Below are 4882 nucleotides of genomic sequence, written 5' to 3'. Positions count from 1 at the left end.
TTTTGCTCCTAATGTACTCCCTGAGATTAAGAAAGAGATAGAGCGATTATTGAAAGCAGGTTTTATAAGAACAGCCAGATATGTTGAATGGTTGTCGAATATTGTGCCAGTATTAAAAAAGAATGGTAAACTAAGGGTGTGTATAGACTTTAGAAATTTGAACATAGCTACGCCCAAAGATGAGTATCCAATGCCCAAGGTAGATTCTTTAGTAGATTCAACTGCCGGACATGTCATGTATTCTTTTATGGATGGGTATTCAGGATACAATCAAATTTATATAGCTGAAGAAGACATACACAAAACTGCCTTTAGATGCCCTGGCTCTCTAGGATGTTTCGAATGGGTGGTCATGCCTTTCGGCCTAAAAAATGCAGGGGCAACTTATCAAAGGGCAATGAATTTAATTTTTCACGACATGATAGGCAAGTTTGTTGAGGTGTATGTGGACGACATAGTAGTTAAATCTATTAAAGAAAAAGACCATTTCGAACAGTTAAAATGTTCGTTTGAACGAATGAGGCAATATAAGCTAAAGTTGAATCCCTTGAAGTGTGCATTTGGTGTTAATGCAGGGAATTTTCTTGGTTTTTTAGTACACAAGAGAGGGATTGAACTTGATAAAAATAAAGCGAAGGCCATCTTAGAAGCCAAGCCACCTAGCAATAAAAAGGAGTTACAAAGGTTTCTAGGCCAAGTAAATTTTTTAAGACGATTCATTTCTAACTGTGCAGGGCGAACTAAAGTTTTTTCACCGCTATTAAAGCTGAAAAATCAAGACGAATTCGTCTGGAAAGAAGAACATCAAAAGGCTTTTGAAAGCCTGAAGACATATCTATCAAGTCCACCAATATTGGTGTCACCAATACAGGGACGACCAATGAAAGTGTATGTATCGGCTGAAAAGGAATCAATAGCTGGAATGGTCGCACAGGAAGACCAATTTGGTGAAGAAAGGGCAATTTATTATTTGAGTAGACGGTTAACGAAATGTGAATGTAATTACTCTGCTGTTGAAAATTTTTGTCTAGCATTGTATTTCACATGTACAAAATTAAGGGCTTATTTACGGCCCGTAACCGTTTATTTAATTTCTAAGGTAAATTTAGTCAAATACATGTTCTCGCGCCCTATTTTATACCAAAGGGTAGGCCTTTGGACACTAGCTTTATCAGAGTTCGAAATACAATATATCTCAAAAGACAGTAAAAAATCAGGCTTTGGCTAACTTCCTAGCCGACCATCCATGCCTCGACATGCCTGAGGAAATCGAATTAGAAATCAACTCATTCGAACTAATGGAGGGATTAGTAGGAAAACAAAGTTATGTTCGCTGAATTACACACTAATAGACGAAGAGTTATTTAAGAAACGCTCTGACGGTGTATTACTAAAGTGTGTAAGTTTGCAAGAAGCCAAGACGATCATGGCTGAAGTGCACGAAGGGATATGTGAAGCTCATCAAGCTGGCCAAAGGATGAGATGGTTAATTATTAGGAGTGGATATTTTTGGCCAAAGATGGGAGAACTATGCGTTCAGTACGCAAAAGGTTGTTTAGCATGCCAAAAGCATGGTCCGATACAAAGGGCGCCAGCGCGAGAGATGGCACCTATTATTAAACCTTGGCCGTTCAAAGGTTGGGCGATAGATCTAATAGGGAAGATTTACCCTCCATCGTCCAAGCAACATACTTTTGTTATAGTTGCAACCGACTATTTCACTAAATGGGTAGAAGCAGTACCTTTAAAAGAGATCACCCAGAAGAATGTTATAGAGTTTATTCGTGATCATATTATTTATAGGTTTGGAATTCCACAAACTATAATGGTAGATCACGGAATATCTTTGAATGGGGATCAAGTAAATAAATTTTTGAGCGAGTTTGGGGTTAAATTAGTAAACTCCACACCGTACTACGCTCAATCCAACGGACAAGCAGAATCCTCCAACAAGATTCTAAAAAATATCATCAGGAAGATGATAGATGAAAATGCCAAAAATTGGCACGAGTGTTTGAATAAGGCTTTATGGGCTTCTAGAACATCACCTCGGTCAAGTACCAAAATTACTCCTTTCCAACTTGTTTATGGACAGGAGGCCGTTTTGCCTATGGAAATCAACGTGCAATCAATTCGAGTGTGCTTACAACATAAGTTGAATGATGATGAGTATGCCGAATCGCTAGTTCAAAATTTATTAAGTTTGGATGAATTGAAGTTGGATGTCTTGGATAGGTTGCAAGTTCAAAAGCAAAGAATGGTTAAATTTTGTAATAAAAAAGTCATAGCCAAGTCGTTCAGCCTGGGTGAACTAGTTTGGAAAACGATACTCCCTTTGGACACCAAGGATCCAAAGTACGGAAAGTGGTCGCCCAACTGGGAAGGACCATACAAAATAAACAATGTATTGCCTAATGGAGCATACCACTTGAAAGATTTAGATGGCACCAAGCACGTAAGATTCATTAATGGCAAATATTTGAAAAAATATGTTCATCGCTGCAGTGGTGGGATTGATGAGTGAGAGGGTGTACTGGCCTCACCACCTTCCTAAATGCATCGCTGCAATAACGAGCAAATAGGCTGAGAAACACTCTCAGCAAGCAAGCTGAGAAGCACTCTCAGCAAGCAAAATGGCCCATGAGCAGCCCAAAAATTGCCTTCCATCATTGACTCCTTGTGAAGAACAAAGAGACGATGGGAAGAACTTCGCAGGTAAAAATTTCGCTGCGGGCCAAAAAACATTTCCTATACCTCCCATACCAAAGGTGACATCAAAGTAAATATAAGGCGGACGGACTAAACAGTCCATTTTCGGATCAGATTGATCGTCAGAATGTCAAGAAATGGCAGCAAATTGGTTTCGAATAAGAAAATGAGGAGATGAAGATAGAGGATGAAAAATGTTAAACATTTATAAGGGGGTGAAGATGAAGAGACAGAATATGAACAACCACATTTCTGTCTAATAGACGGAATTAAATGGCCCTAAGTCTCGGGAACAGTAATGGGAATATCAAAAGGGAATGGACAAAATTCTTAATGCAAAGCAGATAAATGCTTAAAGAATTGATGATTAGAAAATAAACATCAAATAAATGCACAAGAAATTAATGTTCATTAATAAGGAACAAAATTAAAAAAAAAGAAAAGACATCGTGTGTCTTAATTACAAACTACCCCATAAGGAACGAATTCGTTCCCTATGTTTTTCCCAATCCTCGTTCTGTCGGGAGGAAGTGATGTTCAATTCAGCCGCAACGTCATCATCATCAACCTCCAGCTTCTTATACTGTTCGACCAAGGATTTGGTTCGCTCAATTCCCTGAGAGGCGTTGCGCTTTTTAGCGGCCATCCTCGCTCTGCAATCGTCCATTTTGGCTTGAAGTTCCCTCATCTGAGCAGCCAAGTTAACCATCAAGGAGTCTTCAATCATGACTTCGGAAGAGATTTCTTGCAACTCGTCCTTAGCCTTGTTGATCTCCAAGCACAGAGACTCTTTCTCGGCTACGGCTCGAAGATATTGAGTACGCTTGGCCTTTAGTTCAGCATTCTTGGCCAGCATAGTAAGGACCTCGAAGTGAAGACCTTCAACGTCGCTTTAAAGTCGGCAGAAAGAGTGAGCAACGGAAGCGTCAGTGCTTGCTCTAATTTTGCACTCAAGAGTTCAAGTTCATCTTTGTGTCTGGCAGCACTAGCCCTTCCAATGTCCATGTCCATGAAGGACACGTACTCAAATACCAACTCCTTCAAGAACTTCAAGTCCTCTTCTGAAGAAGCAGCAGGACGATCAGATGGATCAGGGCAAGGCATATGGACTTGCCCCCAGGAAGCGAACAAATCCTGGATAGAACGAACAATCCTGTCAGCATCCTGCAAAGAAGATTGCCAACATTAAAAATAATCGTTACAATGAACAAGTTGGAAATAGGAATGGGGCAAAGATAAAAACTACCTCGTCGACAATCGTAGAAGATGGCTCACCCTCAGCCAAGCTGGCCACCAACGACTCATCCATTCGTGAGGACTTTCCCTTGTCCGAGCGAGAAGACGTTGCCACAACGGGCGAACTCATGGGAGTATCTGCAAAGTTCAAAGAGTAACCAGTCAGAAACCAATAGTACGAGCAAAGGTAAGACATCAAAAACTGAATTACCTTCTGCTTCGATGACTGGGGGGTCGACACCTTGGGAGGAAGGTGGCTCATTCATGGGTTGTGATGAAGAATCTAGGACTGAAGATATACCTTTAAGCATGGTCTCATCATCAACCGGTTTGGATGAAATAGCCTCAACGGAGGATGATGGAGCAGAAGTTGGCAATACCAAAGCCTTTGAAGGGGAAGCTGAGCTTTTCTGAAAAGACCAAAAGATCATCAGTACACAGAAAATTTTCAAATGGGGAAGAGCATACTTGTAAATAGGCCAATTTAATTACCTTCCTTTTAACGATAAGAGGGACATCATCATCAACATCATCCTCCAGAATGGGAGATGCTGAGGCTGGCCGTTTGCGGCTTGGAGCACTCTTGGCCATAGTTGGCCTGGCAGGGAGGGAAGAAGATGGACGAGCAGATTGTTTAGTACGACGAGAAGGAGAGGGGTTCCGAATAGACAAAGGAGTGACCAAAACAGGAGGAGGAGAAGAAATACTCGGTTGGTCTAATGAATGAAAGGCACGATTGGCCTCAGTCGCAAATAATCTGCGCTTCACCGATGGCCAAAGTTGTTCGAAAAGAGGGTGAGTAGCATGACAAGGATTAAAAGGGGCTAATGAAAAATGGCTTGATAAATGGAGGTTGCGAGCGTTTATAGCCTCTGCTTCCACCTTATTAATGGTATGAAAACGGTCGTTTAAGTTCTTCGAATAGCAAAGAGGAACA

At 40.9% G+C, this 4882-nt stretch overlaps 1 long non-coding RNA gene across 1 annotated transcript; it reads right to left on the bottom strand.

Annotated features, from left to right (window-relative positions):
- Positions 1 to 3833: 3833 nt before the first annotated feature.
- LOC111409640 lies at positions 3834 to 4248 on the bottom strand. The gene is made up of 3 exons (XR_002705504.1): positions 4157 to 4248; positions 3956 to 4083; positions 3834 to 3873 (listed from the first exon to the last, which is right to left on the bottom strand). It is a non-coding gene; the product is annotated as an uncharacterized LOC111409640 (long non-coding RNA).
- Between the last annotated feature and the right edge of the window lie 634 nt (positions 4249 to 4882).

This window comes from Olea europaea, chromosome 14, assembly GCF_002742605.1.
Source record: "Olea europaea var. sylvestris chromosome 14, O_europaea_v1, whole genome shotgun sequence".
NCBI lineage: Eukaryota > Viridiplantae > Streptophyta > Magnoliopsida > Lamiales > Oleaceae > Olea > Olea europaea.
The sequence above is the reverse complement of the archived record's forward strand: the minus strand, read 5'-3'. Positions and strand labels throughout refer to the sequence as shown.